Source organism: Balearica regulorum, chromosome W (genome assembly GCF_011004875.1).
Source record: "Balearica regulorum gibbericeps isolate bBalReg1 chromosome W, bBalReg1.pri, whole genome shotgun sequence".
Lineage (NCBI taxonomy): Eukaryota > Metazoa > Chordata > Aves > Gruiformes > Gruidae > Balearica > Balearica regulorum.
The window spans coordinates 10,035,306-10,063,104 of record NC_046219.1 but is presented as its reverse complement, the minus strand read 5'-3'; the positions used below and the strand labels follow the sequence as shown (position 1 = coordinate 10,063,104).

Here is a 27,799-nt window from a genome sequence, read left to right as displayed (position 1 = left end):
CTCGAGTCTGACTCTCGTGAAAGACAAATGCTGCTTATGTTGTTTTGATCTAAGTTATATCTTCTTATATATTTGGAGACCTAGAATTACAGAATCTTACATTCTTTTAATCTCATCTGAGAAAGTCTATAGGGAGGGAACAAGAAGCAAGGAAGGATTTTTTGTGTTCTGCTTCTCCCCACAGTAGAGAAACACAAGGTTATTAAACAAATACTAGAGTGATGTCTGGCCTTGTGGAAATCTATGGTAATTTAAGGGATCTTAGTGGCACCAGGATTTCACACTTCATTTTTCTTCCAAGACTGCCACCTCAAATATACAAGCTGTTCCCTTTGCTAGTACAACTGTATTTATTCAGCATGTATCCTTTATAAAAGGAGGAGACTGGCTGTTTACTTTCATGCTCTGATGAAGCTCAATGACTAATGGTTAAAAATTCAAGAAAACATGAAGAAAGGTGATGAATCCCAAAAGGAAGTCCAACCCGGTATTTTAAACATGTGTTTCCTGTCCCCCATACAGTTCAGTTATACCCTAGTGTTTTACACAAAATAACAACTTCCTTACAAATATATGAATTAACAATCAATATTTCATTTTTAAGCCGGCTTTCCTTTTTTCTTGGGTAGACCTTTGTAACCTTTGGCCTTTCTTCGCAAGTTTCTCCAATCTACAATGGGTATCTCAATTTCTGCTTCCTCAGAGCTGCTGTCAGCAGCCCGCTCTGCCATTGTCTGCATGTACTAATCTGTCTGCTCAGTAGACTCTTCCAAGTGTTCTTCCAACTGGTTCTTCTGTACTTCCTGTCCAGAAGGCTGCTGAAAAGAAACACCCTTGAGTTCAACCACTATCAAAGAGCTCTGACTCAAAGCATCAGGGGTCTCCTGTGAGTTGTGCCCTGCTTCCTCACTTTGATCTTCCACTGAGGAAGCTGTTTTGGGCAATACATTTTCAGAAACAGATTCTTCTGCTGCTTTAATTACCATAGAGTTGGGCAGGTCATCATCAGAGGGTTGTTCCTTCAGTGCTGAAGCAGCTGCATTTTCAGTGGATGATGACTTTTCAGATTTTTGGTGGTGTTCTTCAGTGCCCTCCTTCTCCACTGATGTGCTTTCTTCAGTCAGCACTTCTGAATCATTTGCATTTAAAACCTGCAGGGGGAGGGGAAGGGTGCCAAAACAATCAAAGAGACAATTAATTGAAGATACAAGAGGCTGAACAACTACTGCCCCTAGTTAACAACCTCAGAGGCTATTTTGGCATTCAGCATGACTACGTGCACAGTCAACAAACCAATCCTCTCCTTTTTGCACAAGACTATTTTGTGAACTGCATTTGATATCCAGAGTTGCTCTCCTATTTTCAAATTATTCAATGGATTATTCAGGTACAGTAAAGACATTCTGAAATTAATCCCGGGGAAAAAAATAAACGTGTTTTATTTTAGACAGATACAATTATCATTTTGCTAGCATATAACAATCTGCTTTTGCGCTATAAACAAAAAACCCCCAGTAAAATCTGTGTTTTAGAAGGGTATTTTACCATTAATTAATTGCTTGTACACTTCACCAGGGCAGAATTACTAGACAAAGTAAGGATGTGGCTTTTCACTCATATCCAACTAATATTTTTAGTGAGAAAAAGCTGTTTCATTACTGTCAAGGCAAACTGGAGCAATGCATCTTTCTTTTTGGTATCCCATACTTATATGTCCCACTTCCGCATATTAAAACAGAAACATTAGTGTATTCTGTTTATGGATTTACATCATCTAGCCTAATAATTGCTGCTCCCAAGAATTTCATATGATGGTAGGGGCTACTTTCTATCTGTTACTTAACAAAATTAAAAACAACAAGGTACGTACACTCTGAAGGAAAGATGACCTAATATTTTGTTTCAATTCTCTCACCTCTGATACAGTGTCTTCTGAAGGTTTTGCTGAAGACTCAAGGATTAATGGAACAAATAGCATGAAGGGTTCTTCTCCTTGACTCTCAGACTGCAGTTTTGATTCACCACCTAGAACTTCATTTGCTGTTTCCTTTTCAGCCATAAGTGAGGTCTTACCAGTTTCTTCTGTTACCTCACTGTTAAGAGGTTCAGACAGAGTTTCCTAAAAATCACATTTCTAAGTCAAGATTATGCCCAACTATTGTTCCCAAACACTAGTGGGTGTATCTGTGATCTAAATTTGCAGCTTAATCTGAGAAGCAGTTAGCTCAGGTACCTAGAAATTACTAAGAAGGTACTAAGAAAAATTTTTAAATTAGAGATACTGGATCAGCTCTTGACCCTACTTCAGTTCTCCACAATATTTGAATAGGACAAATCAATTAAGAAAGGTTGATAAACAAGCTAGAAATTCACCTTACTGAAGGTCCTATGAACTCTATCATTCAAAATAAGTAAAGGAATATTCCCTGATACTAGCTTTATTTAGCATCGGTACAAAAATCAAAGAGTTGATAGTCACTGTCCTGGTTTCAGCTGGGATAGAGTTAATTTTCTTTCTAGCAGCTGGTATAGTGCTGCATTTTGGATTTAGGATGAGAATAATGTTGACAACACACAGATGTGTTTAGTTGTTGCTAAGTAATGTTTATACTAAGTCAAGGACTTTTCAGCTTCCCATGGTCTGCCAGTGAGGAGGTGCATAAGAAGCTGGGAGGGAGCATAGCCAGGACAGCTGACCCAAACTGGCCAAAGGAATATTCCATACCATATGACATCATACCCAGTATACGAGCTGGGGGAGTTGGCCAGAGGGCTGCGATCGCTGCTCAGGAACAGGCTGGGCATTGGTCAGCAGGCAGTGAACAATTGTATTGTGCATCACTTGTTTTGTATATTTTTTTATCATTATTATTTTCTCTTCCTTTGCTGTCCTATTAAGCTGTTTTTATTTCAACCCACAAATTTTACTTTCCCCCCCCCCTCAATTCTCTCCCCCATCCCACTGAGGGGAGGGGGAAGGCGAGCAAGCAGCTGCATGGTGTTTGGCTGCCTGCCGGGTTAAACCATGACAGTCACATGGATCAAGAACCATACTTAAAAAACTGTAGCTATATTCTAAACTTCTTATCTGCTATTGCTATCACATCCAGCTCACCACCTCCTCACTCCGTTTCTCAGGGGGTGATGCATATAACTCCATTTCTGATACAGATTGGTCCTCATTTTCAACAATCATTTCCTCAGCATTCTCCTCAGGTTCTTCTACTAAGTCTTCAGAGCTTTCAAATGCGTGGGCAGAAAGTTCCAGCCTGCAGCAGGTATTAAGATATATCCTTTAAGTCTTTTAGATTAATACATAATTTTGGTGATCTCAGCAGCAGAGAAATTCTTTCATGATCAATTTTAAACTGTTATATCACATACTTGTCATAGGAAATACAAATCCAGAAAACAAAATACATCTAAAACCAGCTAACTCCTAATTAGAAAAAATACATTAACTAAACAAAATTGCTGTGACAATTATAAAATGAAGACATCTATCCCACTTCCATTTTATGTGAATAAGAGTCAGAAATGTGTTTGTTATTTTAAATTTAGAAAGCAGTAATCAATTACATATTTGGAAGCCACAAAGGGGTGAGAAAGGAAGCAACTTCTCCCAGCCTCACTGAAGAAACAGTTTAAAATTATGGAGCTATATAAGCAGATATGCTTGTATAATCATTGAATATAGATATATTACAAGGACCATGACTGGAAAAGAATTCAAGGTGATAAACACATCAAGGCTGAAGAAGATTCAATCAGCTAGAGATTAAATTAGCAAAAAGCTAAAGACAAAGTTCTGATGCACCTAATAGGTAGTAACACCATCTCAAACATTCAGCTCTCATTTTTGAGATGATTAAATTTAGATGTACTGGAAGTATTATATACAAGCAAAGAAAAAGTACACACAATCGATTTGCAGGAGGCTGCTTCACAATCTCATAATAAAGGCAGTATTGGAGGGTTTTATCCTAGGTGCCAGTCTTGAGATGAAGGCATTCCAGAGGAGAAAGTCCCTAACAGGCGACCCTGCTGCATTTGCTAATGTGTATGGAAGGGAAGAATCAAGCTGATATCCTGCCCTGTTGCCATCAGAATTCACTGTAGCTCTGCTCATGAGCACCATGTTACACATCTTGTTGAGAGGAATAGTGGCACCTTGTTGACTCCACCTTGCAAGGCCCAAAATACTGATGTTCAAGAACAGGCTAGTCCTCTCACATACCAACTAGCCAATTAATAGTAACAGCAAAGAATTTCTCAACCTGTAGCAGAGTCAAACCATGCCATTTTGCCTGTTCTGAACCAGCTTAGGGCAGCACACTGACAGTGCAGGACAGCAGTGCTGTATCTCTGTAGTTCCACAGAGCGATTTAAATGCAAAACTTAGGCTGTAGCTAGCTGAAGAACTCAGCCTCACAGGGGAAAAAAAAAAAAAAAAACGAAAAAACCAAACAAAAACCAAACAAAAAAACCCCAAAACACAAAAAACAACAAACCCAAAACCAAATTTTATCTGTTTAAAGAAAGCTAATGGAACAAGTTTGAGGGATTTCCTAGAAAATAATCATGTCATCTTTAGTTCCCAAAAAGAGGGTTTGTGGTTTTTTTGTTTGTTGGGGGTGAGGGTTATTTTGGGTAGGTTTGTTTAAGAGAATACACAGAGAGAGAGAGAAGCAGTGTGTGTCTATAAGTGTACATATACCCACACACAGGAAGAAGGAGGAAGGAGCTATTTATTTATTTATTTTAAATAGGCACAGCTCTGCTTTCTGGATGGAAGCCAGCGCAAATTAGTACTTCAGGCCCTGTCTTGTATGAACTGTTATAGAACACAAGTGGTACAATTCTTCACATTCCCACTTGACAGTTATTACACAGGATAACATTCTTTAAACTGGAGATGACTTTTTTTTAAGGATGTAAATTCGGATATGATGGTTTTACATCAGAACTTGTCTAAACAAAGGGTTTTACTTTGAAGACGGGTGGCTCCCTGTAACTCTTGTTATTAAGTGATAAGCAGTAACCAGCTCCCAAACTAAAGTCAGGCTTTATTTTACTGCAATATGCCACAAGACGTCAGGAAGGGACCTCTCTCCAAAGATCACACATAATATAACTGAACATGTATCCACAAATACTATTGCAAGAAATTATGCTGTATGAATACAGATGGTTTTCCCTTAATGCAGACTCAGTTAGAACACATCCCCTTGTACATACACCCTCAGTCCTCACTGTTTTCTTATTGTTATTTCCAATATCTACTGAGCTTTCAGAGACACCAGACATTTTGGTGCAATCACTCTTCAGGTGATGTCTCAATTTCCTTTCTCACATCAGGCTTTGTTTTCAGTAATTTTAAAATCAAGCACTCAGAATAGGAAAAAAGGAGAATAAATACCAATTAGCACACTGGGAGACACCGCTACAGTTTGTGACTGCCCAAGCAACAAAATAAAAAAATAATCAAAGGGTAATAAAGGGCTCCTTTACCTGCTTTCTGACACATGAAGAACATTTTCCTCATTTCCTTGAGAAGTTTCAGGTTCAGATTCCTGGCTATTTTTTCCTATCCTGGGACGTTTTAAATGACTGCTTCATGTCCGAATTGAAACAGGAGTTATGTCAGGGTCTTAGGAAAAAGAAACAAACAAACAAAAAATCCCACCAAAACACAAAACCCAAAATAAATGCAAGTGAACAAATGCAGTCTGTAAGATCTGCACGTATTTCCCCCTCCCTCCTTCCCAAAGTTTCATTAAAGCAACTGATCGCAAGTAAAACATTTCACTGTGGTACTTATTTTCTAATTATACACACATAGTCTCTTTACCAAGACTCATAACAATTTTATCCAAAGACCTCAAAATGTTTATGAGTTGAGCCTCAGCACTTTAGAGGAAGGCATGGGTTGTTTTTTTGTTTGTTTGTTTGTTTTGGTTTGGGGGGGGGGGTTTGTTTTTGTTTTGGTGGTTTGGTTTGGTTTGGTTTTTATACACTTTGCAGATGAATATGCTAAGCTTGAAAGTGGTAAAAGAGCCTGCTAGTCTACTAATCCACAGTAATCACAATACTGATAATCAAGGTTATTCTTACCTTCAGATGTGCTTGCATGGACATCTATTGATTCTTTACCTGTTTGAGAGTCAGCCTGTGAAGCAAAAGCAAGGCTAATGTTATTCCAAAAACTTCTGAATTGACTGAAATACCTTCATCTCCCTACCTGTGGTTGCATCTTTCTAAAGCACTATTTCATAGTAATGATCCTATGGAAGAGCAGCTATAACCATTCTTAATTTAAGATACTTATATGTATGTATGTATCTTATCTCTCAACAGATTACATACTTTTTACTATCTTTACTACAAGCATGAATATTTTTTCTGATCTCAACATAGAGGATCAGACTTCAAAGTAACCTGATGTTATAAACAACACTACCAAGTTTTTTCCTAACCATTCAGTTTATAACAGATGTCCACAGAATTAAATGCTAGAAGTATTTTTTCTGATTTTTTTTTTGTTTTTCCTTTTTGTATAAACCCAAGGGACTGTACTACAGTAGTTGACAAAGTTTATCAGGACAGTTGTTTTTTTTTTTATACTTGTATTCTATTTTGTAGTCTTATTTTTATTGTGGTATGCAATAAAATATGGCAGCCCATGGGTTATCTTAAAAGAAAAAAAGAAAAAAGGGAGAGATCAGACAAGAAAAAAAAACCCAACATAGAACTTAGTGATTCAGCAGTAATGCAGATTACATGTACAGTCAGCACAAGAGGCTGCTTGTGTCAGAGCTCCCTCTCCCTAGAGCTCTTTTGCCTCTTGTTCTTCCCCACCACCCCATTATTTCCTTTTTTTTTTAATATTATCATTACTGATACATAATGATATTATCATTATTGGAATCCGACTCTAGAATCAGTGATGATGCTCAAGACACTGTTAAAAATTAAAGATAACTAAGAGTTGTTGCTTCTGATCATTTAGAGACTAAAAACATCACTACTTTGCTGTCAGTTTTGCTTCGGGAAATGCCAATTTTCTCAACTGGGAAAAGGGACATTTGACTTTTACATTATAAATCTAAAGTTTAGATACGAAGAGCTGAGAGTACCGATTCAACCATTATTTCCTATTTTTAACACTGACTTCTATGAGAGCATGGTCATGTCAATACTACAGACAGTCCTGAAGCACACATGTCCTGGTTTCAGCAGGGATAGAGTTAATTTTCTTTCTGACAGCTGGTGTAGTGCTGTGTTTTGGATTTAGGATGAGAACAATGTTGATAACACATTGATGTTTTTAGTTGTTGCCAAATAGTCAAGGACTTTTCAGCTTCTCATAAACACTTTTCCTCATTCTCTCCACTCTTACGATGACTCTACTGTTCAACAGCCTTTCTAGACAGTTTAATCTCAGAGCCAGTTGAAATACTCTCCTTCTCTAAGCTGCTAGCAAACAGCTCAAATTACTAGACCCTGACAGGTGTGACAGACTCCTCTATGTTCATGGGACACCTCCCTCCCTCCCCAAAAAAGTGTATTTTTAACCCCAGCTTAGTCGTCGGTATTACCTCAGTGGGAAGCATAACATCCACCCAAAAAGTAACAAAAGCATTTGCCTTTTATATATAGTCCAGACTTGAGTCAATTCAATTATAATGAGATGGACAAAAACCATTTGTTATGTTTTTTAGTAACTAAGCAATCAAAGAGTTATCACTTTCTGGTGATACCTCTGATAGAACCATGGGTTCTGTCAGACTGGCTGCCACCTAGACAAAGTGAAGAGATATGAGAAGTACAAGCTCTCTGCACAACTCAGGACTGTTCTTTGAGAACTTGAAATAGAAATATCAAGCAAGCATAACACACAGTTGATCAAGCATACTAATCTGCTGAAAACCAACATATTTTCATTTCAGAAATGTATTCTTTTGTAGAAATTAAAAATATTTACTGAATATAAAAACCAGGTAATTAAAGTCAGAAGAATAGGACAAGATACATTATATGATTATTTAAAAAAAAAAACAACAACTCTTTAAAGCTCTCAAGCCTTTTTAATATATGGAAAACAGTCTGTGTACCCATACTTCGCTGTGTTTCTAGCTCAGTCTTTTGTCCACTTGCTTCAGATTCTGCTGCAGACGAAAATAGACTGCAGACTGTCAAAAATAATCCTCTGCTTGGAAACTTGTATTTTCTTTCTGAGATATCTCTGTTGTTAAGATTTAAAAGAGGAAACAGGGAAGAGGAAAATTATAGTACCTTTATATAACAATTAACCATTCCAAATATGATCTCACTGATCTCAGGACAAATAAAAATCTTTCTGCTAGTTTCCATGGGCAATGTTCACAGAAGTCACTGTTAAACAAACACTCTACAGTATAACTTTTATAAAGTGTCAGAAACAAAACAAAGCATCCATACCTGCAATTTTGAGCTTTTCCCTTTGCAATACAGTGGTAATAGATGTTCTCTGGAACCAACATCCTGCTCCCTGCACTTCCCACAAAAGGTCCCCAGGGTACTTGAAGATAGTGCTTACAAGCTGAACAAACATAAGAAAAAACACACTACTATATATACACTATATACTCATCCATATATTAGTTTTTAAAGTTTATCTGAAATTAAATTCATTTGCAATCTTCCATCATACACATATACCACCATAGAAAGAACTGTTCAACAAAACAGTCCAGTCTGAAATAAACATAATATTGCTTTACCCTACCTAGTCATCCTTCTCAATAAATCCTTTCTCCAAGTTTAAGCACTTTCCATTATTATCTTAAACTGCAAACAAAGATAGATGGGATTTTTTTTCCTTCTTTTCTAGGCACCCACTTTGGGGTTTTACAACATCACTGGTCACTGTCCCTGCCAATCACAAGACCCAACCAGGATGGAATGGCTCTTAGACAGAGGATGTAGTCAAGTGATTTTTGTCACCTCGTGTTATCATAGGCACTTCTGAAAAGCACTCTTTGGGAACACGAACACATTACCATTGCATGGTTTATCATCCACTCACTGTTAACTTTTGGAATGTTTTCTTCTCTGCTGTCCCTCCACCTCTTTCCTCTCAATACACATACTAAACATCAGCATGGAGAGGAATGCTTTGATGTTATTCTGTAGTAGATACCAGGAAAACTACCATTTTTCACTTGATTCACTACTGATGCATAATCTCAGTGGACAGGATCCCTGCCATATCATTCCTTGGCCAGGGAAATGGATTATTCATTAATTTCTGCTCAAGACAGTTTGCTGGTTGAAGCCTAACAAACCAGGTCTAGACACATCCAACAGCAGACAGTGGTACTTGGAAAAGGAGAAAGTTTCCAGTGCCTAAGAAGGCCAGATGAAAATGTTACTAGAAATAAGCCTGACAGATGGCCCGAGAGTAGGCCTTGAGAAACTGGACAAAGGAAATGCTTCTTGTCTGAACACAGTCCCAAGCAACATCATTTCCAAAATGTGTGTCATTTCCTAGCTGACATAACCCTCTTGAGTTGTTAATGGAAGAGCCATAAGTGTTTTCCTTGTACATTAGAACTATGCTTTCTTATACCCATGTTAAAACACAGTATGCCCGTTTGACCAGAAGTTCTGAGAAAGCATGAATTAAATGACCTTGTGAGGCTTAAGAGTGAACAAGAAAAAGGTGCTACAAAGAAGATATACATTAGGAGATCATACACAGAAACACCTCAGCCCACTCTGGAGGCTTGGGGGGGGAATATAGCAGTAAACTGCACAGCAGCAGAAAGCTAACAGAGACCAAATAATCTAACCTCATACAGAGGATTAAAATCTAATCAGGAAATACTTCACCATCTTCAACAAATCGGGATTTTTAACCTTCGCTAAAGAGCAGGACGTTTAATACAAAAACAGAGGATGCAGACACAAACATGGAGCTTGAACAGCAGCACTCATTTGGACATGTAAAGAAAGCACAAAGAAGATCAGAAGAATAAATCAAAGAGCTTGCCTACGTACATGAAGGATGACAGTGGATATCATAGGCCAAGAGCGTCTTCAGTAAAGGAATCCACAAAGTCTTCCAACATGATTACCCAAAGTCTTTCCCACGATGTTTCTTTCTTACAAAGATTGTGTCTAGCACTGGCAGCTGATAACTCTGAGTAAGAGAAGAGCTACAAATACTTCCTGAAATAATGGAGGGGAAATCCATCAGTACTTCAGCATTAACATGTTGTTGCATGGATTTCAGCATATTCAAATAAAGACCTTTATAATTTATAAAAATTATATCAAACTATATAATAAGTCATATAAATATATAAAATTATATTAAAGTTATAAAATAATGTATAATATTAATTAAAAATAAATAATTGCTATCAGACATTTATTGGCTGTTTGGGCAGTCTTCATAATGTTGCCAAGATATATCATAGATTAATATGTTAGAAAGAGCCTGCTAAAGCAGTCCAGTAGTACCAAAAAAGAACAGCAAAGATAGAAAGGAAAGGCTCACTTTGAAATCTCACTATACAATTCCATAGGAAAACCATACTAAAAATGAAGCTGAAAAAAGAAGGAGGGAAAAGGAGACAATAAAATTCTTGAATTGCACTTTTATGTAGATTATATAAGTCCTCAGGACAAATATGAAAACTACAATTCAGCTCTTGTTTAAGGACTAAAACAATAATTCCAATTGTTTAAGTGAAGCCACAAAAAATCCTAGGATGTTTTACATTGAAATTCTCCCATAAATAATACATTATCCATAATTAAATGAAGATGAAATAGATTATCACAAGACCTATGTACTTCAGCATCAGAGGATTCAAAGGGTAGCTATGGACTCAGTGGTGACAAAGTGATACCATATAATGGCATTAAGATAGCACGTCAACTATCCAATCCATTTTCAGACCCTCATTTTGCCAGTGTCAATAACGTTAAAAAAAATAAATTAAAAACAGCCCTTTCCTCTAAACAGGCCAAAGAGAAGCACACAGTCATCTATACAAGATAGCTTGTCTTCGCAACCTTGTACTTTTGAGACCAATGAACATAAGCTTAACTTCATTTTTCAAGCAAGGAAAATGTGGGCAAAGAAGTTACATTACTTAGGTACCTTTTGGGATACCAGTCAAGCTCCACCACTCTTTCCTAACCATCTGATCTATATCCACAGCTGTCTTTCTCCACATGGGATACTCATTTGGAGAGTACATCACACAATCAAATATGGGTCAAATACTGATAATGCCTTCAGTGTTTGCTAACTTAGGACAAGTAAATGAGAGAGCATCATGAAAACTATAACAAATGAGCATGAGTATAGCAAGACTTCAGTGCCACATACACAAGCATCCCCATTCTAGACTAAAAATAGAACCACTATTCTAATTTCCAGCTTTATAAGACCACAACAAAAACCACTGCAATGCAAATGATACTTGACCTTGGTGCCAAGGAAGGTTATGGAACAGATCATTTTGAGTGCCATCACACAGCATGTACATGACAACCAGGTGATCAGGCCCAGTCAGCATGAATTCCTGAAAGGCAGGTCCTGCTTGACTAACCTGATCTCCTCCTATGACAAGGTGACCCGCTTAGTGGATGAGGGAAAGGCTGTGGCTGTTGTCTACCTGGACTTTAGTAAAGCCTTTGACACCGTTTCCCATAGCATTCTCCTAGAGAAGCTGGCAGCTCATGGCTTGGATGGGCATACGTTTTGCTGGGTAAAAAACCGTCTGGATGGCCAAGCCCAGAGAGTTGTGGTGAACGGAGTTAAATCCAGTTGGCAGCCGGTCACAAGCAGTGTCCCCCAGGGTTCAGTATTGGGGCTGTCACCGAAATCCGGGAATAAACCTCGTAACACCAATGTAGTGTTAAAAAGCAGGCATTCTTTATTGCAGCGCTGGATGCACGGGGGATAGCTCCACCCAACGTGCATGCCAGGTGATCACCAACACACAGGTTATATAGAATCAAAATATACATATTCATTATTTTCCCGAGAAAAGGTGATTCTATGATAATCATTTCTAGGATTCATTTCCATATTCTCCTCCCCATCACGCATGCTCAGTGATTTGAGTCGGTGGTCCTCAGGGGTCTCTGGTGGTCATCAGTGGTCTTGCACCTGTGTCCGCTGGATGACCCCCTTCATGCAGGCATGCGCAGTATCCTTGTTGTGCAGGTGCACCTGCACCTGTCCATAGCAACTTACTTTATAAGATTAATATTCCCGGGCCTATTGTCCGGTTGGGTAGGGACTGTACAAGGAACATAGCAGCATTGTATCTTGACACGGTCATCTTGCCAATTGCCATGGTTAGTTAGCTTCATTACCTATTACCTTGGTTACAAACTACGGCCCCCTGTCCTACGGTTACAGGGCCAGTCTTGTTTAATATCTTTATCAATGATCTGGACGAGGGGATTGAGCACACTCTCAGTAAGTTTGCAGATGACACCAAATTGGGCAGGAGTGTCGATCTGCTTGAGGGTAGGAAGGCTCTACAGAGGGATCTGGACAGGCCAACTGTATGAGATTCAACAAGGCTAAGTGCCAAGTCCTGCACTTGGGTCACAACAACTCCAGGCAACACTACAGGCTTGGGGAAGAGTGGCTGGAAAGCTGCCTGGCAGAAAAGGACCTGGGGGTGCTGGTCAACAGCCAGCTGAACATGAGCCAGCAGCGTGGCCAAGTGGCCAAGAAGGCCAACAGCATCCTGGCTTGTATCAGGACTAGTGTGGCCAGCAGGACTAGGGAAGCGATTATCCCCCTGTACTTGGCTCTGGTAAGGCCACACCTCAAATACTGTGTTTCATTTTGGGCCCCTCACTACAAGAAAGACATTGAGGTGCTGGAGTGTGTCCAAAGAAGGCAAACAAAGCTGCTGAAGGGTCTAGAGAACAAGTCTTATGAGGAGCGGCTGAGGGAACTGGGGTTGTTTAGTCTGGAGAAGAGGAGGCTGAGGGGAGACCTTATTTCTCTCTACAACCACCTGAAAGGAGGTCGTAGCGAGGTGGGTGTCGGTCTCTTTTCCCAAGTAAAAAGTGAAAGAACAAGAGGAAACGGCCTCAAGTTGCACCAAGGGAGGTTTAAACTGGATATCAGGAAAAATTTCTTCACTGAAAGGGTTGTCAGGCATTGGAACAGGCTGCCCAAGGAAGTGGTTGAGTCACCATCCCTGGGGGGTATTTAAAAGAGGTGTAGATGGGGTGCTTAGGGACATGGTTTAGTGGTAGACTTGGCAGTGTTAGGTTAATGGTTGGACTCTATAATCTTAAAGGTCTTTTCCAACCTAAATGATTCTACGATTGTGACCACCATGCTACAGCATTTTTTTTTTACATTAAAAAGAACACTGAGAATTATACAAATTATGCAATGCATCATTTCTTTAAAAAAAAAATCCACAAAAAGATAACAAAGACAATCAGAACAAATTAGCTGGTTGCTTTCCTATCTTGATTGCCAGACCAGAATAGGTCAGTGATCAAGACAGTTTACAGTTGTATTTTTAACAGTTTCCAAAGGCATATATGTATGTCAGACAGGAGAAGTCTCCAGCGAGCCTCCAGTACCATCATTAATCTTCGATTCATTAACTCTCTCTAGAGATAAAACAAAAATGACAGATTGTTTCTTCTTGATCCAAAAGTTGATATTCTACACAGTGCTATCATCATGCTAAACAGCCTACTCAAATACCAAATTTTATTCAGCAAAAATTGAAAAACACAATTAAGTCCAAAATAACTAAAGGGAAATTATAATGTTTTAGAAAAACAACAGAAAATCTGTACCATTAATGACATAAACCTGCTAGCTAAACTGTAATCTCTGAGGGAATGCATGTGTGGAAGGAAAGGGCATCTCTTTGTTACCACCAAGTATAGATGAATCTTGTGCCTGTGAGCAAAGTTTCTATGTTGTAATGCTATAAAATGTTTAAGTGATAATGACATCTGATTCTACAATCATTTCAGATAAACAGGAGCTAGGTAAAAAACCAAACACACAAACACTCCCCCCCCCCCGAAAAAAAAAAAACCCTCAAAACAAACCAACAAACAAACAAACCCCAAGCATAGCCCAATCTAACAGTAAACAATTGTTCTACAGAAAAAAAAGGAGAAAGAAAAAAGAAAAAAGCTTTCAGATATACCTCATTTCTACAGTTTTAAATCTATTTTGTAGAATATGAAGGAATCTAAAAAGTTTCTTAGATTACTAAAGGACATAAGCATTTAAGCCAGAAATTTTAATTGCAATCTAACTTCTTATGAATTCAAGAAAACACCAACTCACTAGGCCTGCAAGGCTTGTAAAGTCTACTAAACAATATTCTTCAAATAAGCTTCCTATCTCCCCCCTTCTACCCCTCCCAAATCCCACAATAGGCAAGTGTGTTACCTGTAGGTTTAACAGAATAGAACCCAGCAGTCTCTCCTTTTTTCCACATGATCTTAGCATAGTCATTGCTACCGTGACAGAGAAATGGGACCTCATTTGTTTCTATTTCTTGTTTCCAATAGATAATTCGATTCAGAACATGGAGAACTACTCTCTCTCCAACAGACTTCACCTAAGGAAACACAGAAAAACATTTTAGAAGAGTGGTCAGTTTAGTTGATACTCACACATCAGAAACCTTATTTTTCAAAGTTACCAGCTAACACAGCTGCAGAGTCAAGAGAAGCTGTAAATGCTAAAGCAGGATGAAGCTCTGGGGTTTGAGGCCTAGGAGATGCTCTGAAGCCATAGCAATAGGTTAAGTATGAAGCACTACCATAGACAGAGGATATTTCACAACTTCAATGTCACTCCCAATCCAATGGGTAAAAGTTGAGAGAAGTGCTGGGAGTAGGGTAGTGGCGGGAATGTTTTGATTTTAACTCAAAACTACTTTTGGATTTAAGAAACATTCACCACATACAATAGCAGTATGCCAGCCTCAGATTTCTCAGGCTGGCAGGCAATTGGAGTCCTACAAAGAAGAATTTATGAGCCTCACAGGGTAGCAGGACTTGGCACAATCAATCTCTGCCGATAGTGTGGCAAGACAACAGGACATGATGCAGTGAAAGAACTAGTTACAACAGTTTCTGTGGCATGAAACAAGTAATTCAATGTCCTTTTCTCTGTTCTGCAGGATTCCTTTTACATATGAAATTTAAAAGTTCACCACTATCCTACCCACTGTGAAGGAAGAATGGAGAAACCATGTTCCCTTCCCAATGCCCGAGTCTCAGCTACCCTACCTGTAAAAGACTCAGCTTTCCTGATTTACTCACCATCCTACCATTATAAAACACACTGAAAACAAGGCTACATGCCAAATTCTCTCAAGTAAATTTAAATACCATAATCAAAGATGAGTGCCCAGATATGAATTACACTCCTGGAAAAATACAGGTTTCCAGTTTTGGAAGAACCCAAAACTCCACACTACATAGGTGTCAGTAATGGTAACACAGCTCAATGATGAGCAATAAAGCAGATACCAGGCAATTTACTTTCCCCAAACCTCATGTATCACCACTGCAGGCCACCAGCTCCAACTTGCCTCTATCAGACAGGTTCCTTTCAATATTTTTAGCTTACTAGTCTCCTGATAAGACCAATAGGTACTGCTATGATAGAATACACCACTCTACTAAGACATTTCAATACAATCAGACATACTATGTTCTAAAGAGTAAGGAAAAAACTCTTCTTAACATCATTAACATCTAAACAGCTTGCATATGAAGCTACTGTACAAGAGTCCCTCTTTCTCTAAACACTGTCTTCACAACCCTTCCCCCTAGTACCTACTTCCTCTATTCCCATTGACCTTGCTTTTGACATGAGTCAGCTAACTCATTTCTGAATGAAATGAAAACATGTAACATCTCGCACACTACCTATTTGCCATTACTTGCTATTATCTTGAAGGATAAGAATAATTACTAGGTGAATGTTGAAGCACTTTACCTGCTGAAGCCCCTCTCTAGAAGGGACAGATGTTCTCACAATGTCATCAGTTGACCACCACTGGTCAGCAAGATACAAGGCTACAGCTTGAAAGAAACAAGGGGAAATAAAAAGTTAGTGATTCTTACAATTCCAAAGAGAAACATATTCATTAAAACAACATGTGGTGCTATACATGCCTGCCCCCCCTCCCCATACGCAATGCTGTATTGGGTTTCCATGGCAAGGATCTGGTAGAAGCGAGGGTTACAGGGGTGGCTTCTGTGAGAAGCTGCTAGAAGCTTCCCTCATGTCAGATGGAGCCAGAGCCAGCCGGCTCCAAGATGGACCCACCACTGGCCAAAGCTGAGCCAGTCAGCAACGGTGGTAGCACCTCTGTGATAACATATTTAAGAAGGGGAAAAAACTGTTGTGCAACAACAGCCAGAAGAGAGGAGTGAGAATATGCGAGAGAAACAATTCTGCAGACACCAAGATCAGTGAAGAAGGAGGGGGAGGAGGAAGTGCTCCAGGTGCTGGAACAGAGATTCCTCTGCAGCCTGTGGAGAAGACCATGGTGAGGCAGGCTGTCCCCCTGCAGCCCATGGAGGTCCATGGTTGTGGGATGCCAGATTTGTTGGTGCTGAATACAGGGTCACTGTGAGCCAGCAGAAAGTAGCGGGGTCTGACTTGAGCGAGAGTGCAGATTGAGCAACTTGCTTATCTTGTACTGATAAGCACCAGACCTGAACAAAGGCAAGGGATGAGCAGCTTATTTGTTGCATATTTCTATTTCTGATCCTCATACTTATCTGGAAATAAAATTTTAATATGGCCACAGCTAACAAAACTGTGATATTGTTTGGGGCCATAGTTGAAATAATTTGTGTGTATTTATCAGGGTGTTGGTTTGGAATATATTCCAGGCTTAACTGTGTTCATCATTACTGTTGTTCTGTTTGTACTATTTACTGTTAAGTGGCAACCAAAGTTTTGATTATGAGCCTATTATGTGTGAGTAGTTTTAGGATAAGTTTAATATATATGTACGTGTTAGGTATAGTAATTGTGTGTGTGATCCATAGAGACTATGACCGAAGAAGTAAAAGAACCCTAGAAATGCTACAGGACAACACTGCTTTTAAGCTAATGCAAGGATTTTTTAGGATGATGGAGTGGACTCAGGGTACTACTTGCTTAATGATGCCAACAACCCCTGTGGAGGGACTCCCTTTTATGGTGATTCCTCTTGACCTAAGCGGAGCACTGTCTGATCTGTGGAAAAGAAATGACACTCTAATACAAGACTTAACATGGATGAATGTAGAAAATACTACTTTAAACTATACATATCCCTTGGGCCTCAACCTTAGCAATATATGGGGTACCAATTGCACTATGCAATATTGGCCACAGAATCCTTGGATAAACCCACACAGAGCAGCTGATAACAACAATGTACCTGCAAATGTCAGTTGCACTGAGGTACCTTGGCTTAACCAGCCTCCTTGACCATTCTGGGGTTTGCCCATTACATTCCAATATAATGTCCCAGTAGAAGCTGAATGGTGTATTGAGTTTCCTTCTAAGTATGGATCTGACTGTGGCCCACAGTCTAATAACTTATCTTGCATACGGACCACCACTGACCACAAAAGATGTTTTAAACAATGGGTGAGGAGACCCCAATATACCACGCCATTGGGACCAGACAGGCTATGGAATTGTACCAACAAAATAAATTGCTCCAATATTGATGATTATCTATGGGTACGGTTTGCCTCAGACCTCTATCATGCCTTAAGAAGTATATGTCTGTGCCATAATTATAGTGCTCCAATCCCTGGGCCAGCACCAGACTGTAAAAAGGAGGTGACGCCTGGAAACATCACCGTCTGGTCAGTGTACAATTCTGGTAAATGTAGAATCCCTACGAGACATTATAGGAATGGACACTCCACGCGTAGCGTAGTAGAAAACAGTACGTGTACCACTCTAATGTTACCTGCACCACCTGAGACCATATGGGTATGTTCTGATGGACTGATATCGGACTACATTCAACCCTGTTGGGATGGGTTGGAATGCACTTTAGGACTTCCAAGTTTATGTCCTACAACAGCTTTTAATTACACTCAATCATTGACGAAAGTAAGAGGGTACAAAACAAAGAGAAACTTATTGCCCCCCACATCATGGCCAAGTTATTATACACCGGGAATGAGGATACATTTAGCCATGAAAGCATTCTGGGGTCACTGGACAGTAATAGTTAACAATCGACTTTATATAGAAAATCTAACGTGGCAAGTAGAGACTCTTGCTAATTGGACACGAACTGCCATCGAGGCTAGCAACACCCAGCTACAAGCAACCTCACAGATGACCTTACAAAATCGATTGGCCTTGCATATACTACTACTGAAGGAGAATGGTGTTTGTGGGTGGCTAAATAACACCTATCCTGATGAAACCTGCTGTGTGTCAATTCCAAATGTGTCTGTTACCTTGCACGAAGCAATGGATGAGATGAGAAAAATTGCAGACCAGACCCACGAGCTCCATGAGAAAATGAAACTGGAGACTGGTAGGGGACTGGGTGAGTCCAGAGACTGGCAGTGGACTGGGTGGATTTCAAAGGTTTTCAGTTGGTTTGGATTAAAAGTGAGTGGATGGATTCAGAATCTAATCCAGTATGCATTAATGTTTATCATAATGATTGTTATTGTTGGAATTGGATTGTCATGTGTGAAAACTATGATAACTAGAGCTGTAACTACATGAGTTAGGATGCTTCAAGTCTGTGATCCTGAATATGTCCCTTTAATACCATCCCCTATTGAAAATTACAAGAACAAAAACACGGGAGATGGATCCCTCAACCCACCTAAATCCAAATTATATGATGGTCCTTTTGGCAAGTTGTGACTAAAGTCACAGGGTGGATCATATGGGACGCCGGACTTCTTGGTGCCGAATACAGGGTCACTGTGAGTTGGCAGAGTAGCGGGGTCTGACTTAAGCAAGTTGCTCAATCTGTGCTCTTGCTCATCTTGTACTGATAAGCACTGGACCTGAACAAAGGCAAGGGATGAGCAGCTTGCTCATCTTAACAGATGTGGTGCCTGACAATCTACTCCTCAATCAACTAAGTGACACCTGGGGTGAGGGGGAGCCTTCACAGCCCAATATTTAGCTTCAGTAAAGCTAAACAGACCCCCCGCACCTCTGTACCGAACGCCTTTGTTCTCCGCTACTCCCCCCCAAGTGCGAGAGCACAGCTTGGTGGGCACCTGGTAGCCAGCCAAGGTCAACCCACTACAAACGCTCCCTGGTCCAAAACTTGTTTGAAAACTGAGAACAATAAAACCAAATTCAGATTTTGTGTAGCATGACATACAGGAATTGCGTCACTGTGCTCTAACACCTCCTTCCACTAAAAACTGGGTCTGTCAAGAAGAATCTCATTCATACATGTATTTTAGTTTTGGCTTGTTAATGGATACTGATATTGAAACTGTGCCAGTTTTAGGGAGCCAGATAAATGTAAAAAAGCCGATAGTCATGTGATTAGCAATCAGGAAGAGTTTGATCCACGGGCATTTGTGACAAACTTAGCAATCATATACATGGCATTATATGGAAAGAGAAGGAAACATGAAGGACTGGAAAAGAAGGGAGAAAAGGAGGGGAAAAAAAACAAATCCCAAAAAGTGAGATGTCACCTTGGTCAGAGCTATGTTAGGACCTGAAGGTAAAGACAAATTTACATTTGATGCTGATCAATCACTGCTAATAAAGAGCATCTAAATTCACAGGCAAATAAATAGATTCTACGAATGCTCAATAAATTCCTTTTGGAGAGGTGAAGTATACATAAAACAATCAAGAGACACATGTTGTACTTGGATTCAGATGACCATCATGTTATTTTGCTACATATGTTCCAAATTCAGTTCTACTCTGATTAGCAAGCAAGGTTTTATCACTTGTTTATATGAATTTACAACAACAAGAATAGTACGAGAACAAGAAGGCACCGAACAACAAATGCAAAAGTGGCAAAGTTATAAGCTACACTAGCATGGAATGAGCAAGGGCCTGGTTACATGTATTTGTCACAGAAAAAGAAACAGCAACACACAGATTAGAATCTTAAAATGAAACCTGTGAGCAAGTCCTCTGGTGCAAACAAAGCAAGAACTTTGTGTGTCTGCCCTCCATCATAAAGAGGAGCAAAGCCTACAGTTCACAATCTAATAGGAATCTGAAACAAGAACGTACAATACTTCAATAGACTCTTGCTAATACAACATTAGTAAAATATACAGACAATGTTTAGCATGGTAAGCAAGATGAATGTTGAAAACTGAGTGCTTAACAGTTAACTGTAAAAGACAAGTATCAGACCTTGGCCCTTACTTTAGACGTTTTCTTCCTAAAGACAGACTACATTATAGAGAGCTCTGACTCTCAAGCTCTGGCAGATTTAGCTACAGCAATTTATACTGTTACAGCTCTCTGCTGTCAGCAGTTTGCTTTTATGTGCACAACTGAAGTAAGGTGTGCAAGGAGCCAGCAGTATGATCACTTCAATTGCCCCAGCTACACAAGCTGTCAAAGCTGACAGAAGAACGAAGCAAGCAGGCAGGCACAGAAACAAACTGGCACAGCGAAACTGCTGTTTGTTAACATGAGCCCTAACATGCCAAGCTGGGAAGGTTGAATTCAAAACCATTTTCTTCCCTTAAATTGCACACATTTTAGAAATTCCAAATTTGTCTGCTTGACTTTCTCAGGAACAACGTGAAAAGGGTCAAACCAATCCCCCTTTCAGGAGCTGAGAACCTTTGTGAAAAAGCATTTTGATATTTAAATTTGCATGTTTTCAATATTTAATTAATGCATAAAAACTAGACAGACATTAATGGTGTGGTAGACAGACTTGCTTATCCAATTTAAGAAGATTAGGATATGCTATGCCACAAACAATGATGTTAATACAAACAAATATTTAGGTACACAGCACCTGCAGAAATGCAGGAAAGTACTCAAGACTCTGCTTCTGCCAAGGAATCTGCAGCACTGACCTTTTGTTCCCACAGAGAATCCTCTCAGCTCACTTATTTTTCATTGAAGTTATACACCATTGCTTTTATTGGTACTAGTTCTATTAGAAATGCTCATCTAGACAGAAGCAACATTAACTAACTTATCACTTAAGGGATAAGTGTTTAAAACATGAAGTGTCACAACCAGCCTCTACTAGAGCTCCCAACAACAGCAGGGAATATTTCAGATAAAAAGAAAAGAATTGTTTTTAAAATTAGTGAAACTTGCTGATCAGGAATTGAACCCAACCATGAAGATCACTGAAGGACTGAGATACAAAGAGAGCCAGTTAGCTTCAGTAAATCATGAACCCCTTAGTTATGATGATAGATTTTTGTGACTCTGAGTTAGTGTTTTTAGGAAAGAGCTTGACTCATCAGTTGAGATGTTAAATTTGGGGCTTTTTAAAATTACTTAATGCATACAGATCCATTGACTAGAAGCAGCAAATAGTCACTGACACCTAAATTTAAACCCAATTACAAAATGAAAAAAGTAGAGCTTAACACACAAACAGGAATTTGGAAAATATAAAAGCTTTGCTAAAATAATGATGTAATTCAATAGTTATGGACTGGATATTTTAAATATTTAAAATCTACAAGTATATCAACAAAACTGGGACAAAGGTATTTGCTAGTTCTTACTTTGCCACGGTCTGGCAGGGACAAGAATTCAGGACAACATGGATCCCCACACCGAAGGTCAGACAAGTAGTCCTCTGCAGAGCTCTCCAAGTCCTCATGACTGTAGCTGTTCAACATATCCACAGGGAATGCCATCATCTTGAGAAATAAGCAACATTATTACTGCAGATAGTTTGAGAGATATGAGGCACAGTTTATCACATATTCCTACTAAACATGTAACTAAGACTGTTGAACACCTCCCTCTGCTGCTCTCTAGAGCCTTCTATGTCCAAGTTGGAAAGGAGAAATGCTCCAGGCATTTAATTAGGATGGTGCCTATTAACACCCAGTCTGTAAAATGATACGTGAACCCAATCTACGTTTATAAGCAGACAAGGAAGGGTTTAGCCCATAGATCCCCCTAGACCCAAACGTGGCAGATTTCCAACTCACAACCCCCCTGTTTGCAGCACGTTTACAATAGACCACATACTGCCTTGAGGTGGCAGGCTCACTTATCTCCATTCCAGCTGATGTTTTTGAAGCCACAGATAAGCAAATAAATAGTAAACAGCCCAAAAGATAACAGTGGGAAGGAGGAGTTCATTTATTTTGGAGACTTTGCATTGAAATCTCTCTCTGAAGAAACAGAGTTGTTGTTCAGAACTTCTCTCTACAACTGGCCAGTTAGTGTGCCTACCAACTGGTTGTTTCCAAAAGCATTTCAACTGTGAACAGGAGATGCTACAAGCTCATTAAAAAAAAAAGCCCACAGAAGTATAAAATCAGTTATGGTTAATGCAGCATTCCATAACATTCGGAGTTCATCGATATTCAGTGCTTGGGAAATGCCAGTGCAGCAACAGGCTCACAACCACCACTATTGCTAGAACTTCTGAACAAGGTGTATTCTTCTAGCACTGCCTCAGGAGCTACTGATTCGACAGAGACCACACCTTTACCAATTATTCTTCCTCTTCAGCCATTCCACAGAATTAAAGAAACCTATTTAACCACCCTTACTTTACATGTTTTGATGAAGCCTAGAAGAAAGGGTAACAGTGAATTCAATTCACCCTGGCCCATAAACAAGCTCTAACCATAAGCAGAAGAGAGAAACACTGCCACTGTGAACACGCAGGTCCCCTGCTCTACAGTAATAATAAAATCATAGGATAGTATTTTACTACAAAAATAAAGTACAGGACCAAGAGAGGAACAACCCATATTTGAAAAACAAATTTGAAAGTCAGCAATAGCAAACAAAACTGCAAAAATGCCAGAGAAGAGCTATCAAGACAATGCATATGCCATTTCAGTCATATTTAAAACAATGCAGTAGGGGAAACACATTAAAGCAGGCCTTTCCACTCAGGATTGTTTAATCCATACTGAAACAGCTGGAAGCAGAAGTTTGGGAGGAGGGTTGAATTTTGCTTGAATTTTTTTTAAACCCATTTCTATTGTATGAAAAAGTTTTTCGTTTGTTTATAACCAGTTTACAAAATGACTATTCAAGACTCATTCACTGATGAAAACAGTTCCAAAGAAAAGCATGCAGCTCTACCATACCTGCCCAAAACTTTACATTTCACAGATCAAAGGATGATAAAGGCTTTCTGGGATGTATAGCTGATACAATTTGATGACTAGGTTACAACCTTGTGAGGCTGGAGGAAGGTATTTATCTGTGAGGAAATGAGAAGCTAGTAACTTGAATATAGAAATATATAAGGAATAGCAATGTGAAAAAAAGCATAAGTACACTTCACTTCAGCTGTAATAATACTATTTGTATTTGAAGTTTAAAAATGTAATTGGTAACACATTGAAATAATTACTACTACTTGATATGCATTGATTGGTACAAGATATTGATAAACCAAGCCTTACTATACCTAAGAAAATAAGCAAGTAAAGGGCTCTTCTACTCCGATGATTTTCTCTAATACCACCAAATTCCACGTTCTTCTCTTAACAATTTCATATCAAACATTTCCATTTTTCACATTTAAAAATAAAAACAAAAACATTATTAAATGTCAGCCTTAACACTGAAGTGAACTTCATCCGTCTTTCACTGGCAAAGATTCTGCACCATAATAGGTGTGCAATTACAAGTATTTAAACCAACCTGCACAGATAAGATGTTTGGATAAGTAAGGAGAGTTTTAAGTTTGTTCTGAGTTATGTTATTTTTTGCAATACTAATAAGAATTAAAAAATAAATAAATCTGGTTTTTAATAATTAAAGTGATGTTATCTATCTTAATATCCATACAGAAGAAATTAAGAGTATTTTACAAGTAATTTGTCAGAGTAATGCCTCTTTGGAAAGGAGCTAGGTTAAGAAACACTCCAAAAAGACTTGGTACTGTGTGTCTTGATCATGCATTGCTGGAGATAGTTCATTGGAAAAGTACAGTATAATCCCATTTTAATTACGCATCTTCCACAACAGTAAAGATGTAAAACATTTGCTTCTGCACAGAGCAGATGCTAAGTAAGATCAGACTGGGGAAGCAACTTAAACACCAGTCTGCTATATCAGAGTCCCCAGCAACTTTTCATTCATAAAATAGTGTTGAAATTGGGATGATCGCTGAAGTTAACACCTGAATTTAAAGATTTCTAGTATAAGCATCTCTCTGCCCCGATGTTTTCCTCTATGAAATAGGTGCTAAAATGTTTCTTACTAGACACCGTTAAGACAAGAAGTGAGAAGTTCTTCAATATTTAAATCAAGCAGAGGTCAATTAAACAAGAAAGGTTCTGGTGTGGTTAAGGAAACAGAGAGAAGATGCATTCAGTTCCCATAGGAAAAGTTTTGAGGAGAGACCACAATCATTCTGATCTGCAGCAATCTTTTATAGGTCCTCCAGTGAAGCAGCACTGATTTTATTCTACTGATCACTCTGCCACAATACTTATTCCCCTTAAAAACTGGTGGGTTATATACCAGACTATGACCAATGGCGTGGCCCAACACACAAAACAAGTATCTGAACTTAAGCAGGAAGGAGAAAAAGTTCCTTCCTCTCTCTTGCACGCACACACACACACAAAACCAAGTATCAGCTGGACAGTGTCTCCACACCAAAGGGTAGTTTTCCAAATTTCTCATTATTAATGCTGAAAACACCACAGCCCAACACAGCTTAAAGATCCTTCTTTGTTTCCTCTAAATAGGACATTAATATGTATCTAAAACCAGCGAGTTAGTATATTTTGTTTTCCATTAACGCTAGTAAAACCTTTTGCTCTAGCACCCAAAGTAACCCACTTTCTCAGGCTGAATTTAACACTTCATAAGCAGGATAACAATGCTGCATCAGTGGATATCTTAGGCAAAATGCTTCCCCTTGTTTTAAAAGGAAAGAATCAACTCTACCTCAAAATAAAATTAAAAAAAACCCCACACGTCATATAGGAGACCAGGTGAGTGCATATGTGAGACTGTATGCATCCACATGTATTTTTACACACATGCACACAGAGCCATCTTTTGTAGGAGGCATCTATTGCAGCATTGCAATTTTTATTTTCATATATATGCATAAAGATATATGTATATATAATAGATCTTATATACGTATGTGGCTATAATATATAAATTGCAACGCTACAATAGATGCTTCCATAAAAGATGGCTGGCCCTACCCAACATGGAGCGGCCTGGGCCAAAACGTGGCCGTTTTCCTAAAAACTCACACAAAACTTGGCACTGCGCATAGCCCGGCCCGCACCCCACGGCGTCCGGGCTCCGCGCCGGGCGGAGATCAGTCGAGGCGAGGGACGGCAGGCCCAGCCGAGAGGAGGCCTGGCTGGCCCCACCGCCCGCCCGAGCCTGACAGAGCCGCATCTGCCCCTCTCCGTGGCCTCGGCGGCTCCTACGGCGGCGGGCTCAGCGCAGCCACACCAGCCTGCCCGGCGCCGCGATGGCCGCAGAGGGCGGCGGAGGCTGGGCACTGCCCCCAGGGAGGGAGCGCGGCATCCGCGGGAGGAGGGAGCGGCAGGGGTGCAAGCGGACACCTGGCGCCGGAGCCTGCCGCGACGGCGGGCGCGAAGGGCCGCGAGGTAGCAGCCGCTCCGGCCCGCCCACCTGCCTCCCGGTGGGCAGCACGTCCCGCGCCCATCGGCGCGGCGAGCCGGACCTACCTCCATTACCCTGGCCGCAGCAGGCGGCCGCCGAGTCCTTCTACTCGCCTAGCCAGGCCCGGCTGGGCTGCGTGGAGAAACGGGACGCCCCGGTAAGTTACCCCTCACATCCCCGCCGCGCCTCACCTCAGCCGGCCAGGCAGCCTCCCGCGGCTGTGGCAGGAGAGAAAGTAGGCGGTGGCCGGACTCCCTGGCAGCGTTCACGAGGCTCTCCGGCGCCTGATATCATCTTCCCCGGCGGCCTCCCCTCCCGCCCCTCGCCGCTGACGCACTCCCGCTGCTACACCTCGAGCCGCCGCCTCCCCATCTCTGACACACCCGGGCCAGCCTGAGGCCTCACCATCGCTCCTGTTCACCAAACTAGGGGGCCAACTGAACTAAATTACTGGCAGGAGCATGTTTTTCCAAAGGAAAACAGCCAACAGCCAGCCCTGTTTCCCAGCACTGACCACTAATAGGCCGTGGCACCAGAGCATCTACCCCTAAGAAGACCTGCATGCCAGGGAACTGAAGAGCAACAAAATTAAACAAAGATTCTTATGGGATGACAGCACTCACACTTGACTTAGGCAATGCAATGTACCCTTGCTTTGTAGTGTGTGATCCTTTGCGCCAAGCTGGGGAAGTACTAGGTGCACAGCTGTGGTGACATCATTGGCATCACCGAAATTCAGGAATAAAAGAAAACTCCTTAACACCAATTTAGCATGAAGAAGCAGGCATTTCCTTTTATTGCAGCGCTGGGTGTCAGGAGGATAGTTCCTCTAATCAGGCACCCCTAACACTGGTTCTCTTGTCATATTTATACACAAATATTACAAAGATTACAAAGTGGTACACTCCCCATTACAATAATTGGTTCATATTTCTTCGCCTAGTATGCAAAGTAGAACGCATGCTCAGTTCCTTTCTCCGCCTCTATCTTTTGAATAGGTGGTATAATTTGGGTAGGGGGCTTATGGGTCGGTGGTCGTGGGGACCCTGGCCCAAATTACCTTTCCCCTAGTTTCTCAATACTTCGGTGTTGGTAATTATTCACTATATGCCTCAGGATGATAAGGATGTCGCTGGAGGCAATTAATGTCCTCCCTTTCTGCAAAGTATGTACATAAGGACCTTGAAGTGTCTTGTAGCTCCACCTTTTTCTCATGATGTGTAGCAGGTGCTCATTCTAAGAATCGTTAGCCTTCTACCTAAAGTAACAATGAATAGTTTCTTATCACATATAAGTAGGCCTTCATTACAGGCCTATCTTTTTTTCTACATTTGGACAGAGGAGACTGAGCACAAAATGGGGTCACTGCCCCATGTGAGGGACAGCAGTCCATTGACTTCACAATGCTGTCTACCAAAGATAAGTTTGTTGCTCCAGGGGCGAGAGGAGCAGGGATTCAGAGCATTAATAATGATTTCCTACCACATGCATGTCCAAAATAATGTAACTTTCCTGAAACTATCAGATGACAAGAGGGGTTTTGGGAGACAGCATGAACAGAACTTTTTAAATACAGTGATTACCTTAAAAATCCATTTATGACCAAGCCTTGACAAAGGTCTGTTGGCTGTGGAAAAAGAGATTAATATGGGAATAACCTTTAGGTCATACCAAAACACACTTATTCCATTAAGAAGCCTTGTGAGCTCAAAGATCAACTCATACAACTCTATGTAGCAGGACCAAGGTTTATGTTACCTTATTTTTTTAACCTAATTAGAATAATACTGATTATATTTTGCACTTGCCTTTCAAAGACAGACAGAAAACTTTATTTAAAGAGTGTTACATAGTGAAAATTGTTCTGCAATACATAGCAGTAGAAAACAAGACATGTTAATGGGTGAAGACTGGAATTTAAACCTGTCATGAAATTCTTAAAATTAGTAATTCTACTTCTTGTATTTTTTG

At 40.1% G+C, this 27,799-nt stretch overlaps 1 pseudogene; it reads right to left on the bottom strand.

Annotated features, from left to right (window-relative positions):
* Positions 1-26,104, bottom strand: LOC142599212 (soluble lamin-associated protein of 75 kDa-like; annotated as a pseudogene).
* Positions 26,105-27,799: the final 1,695 nt, after the last annotated feature.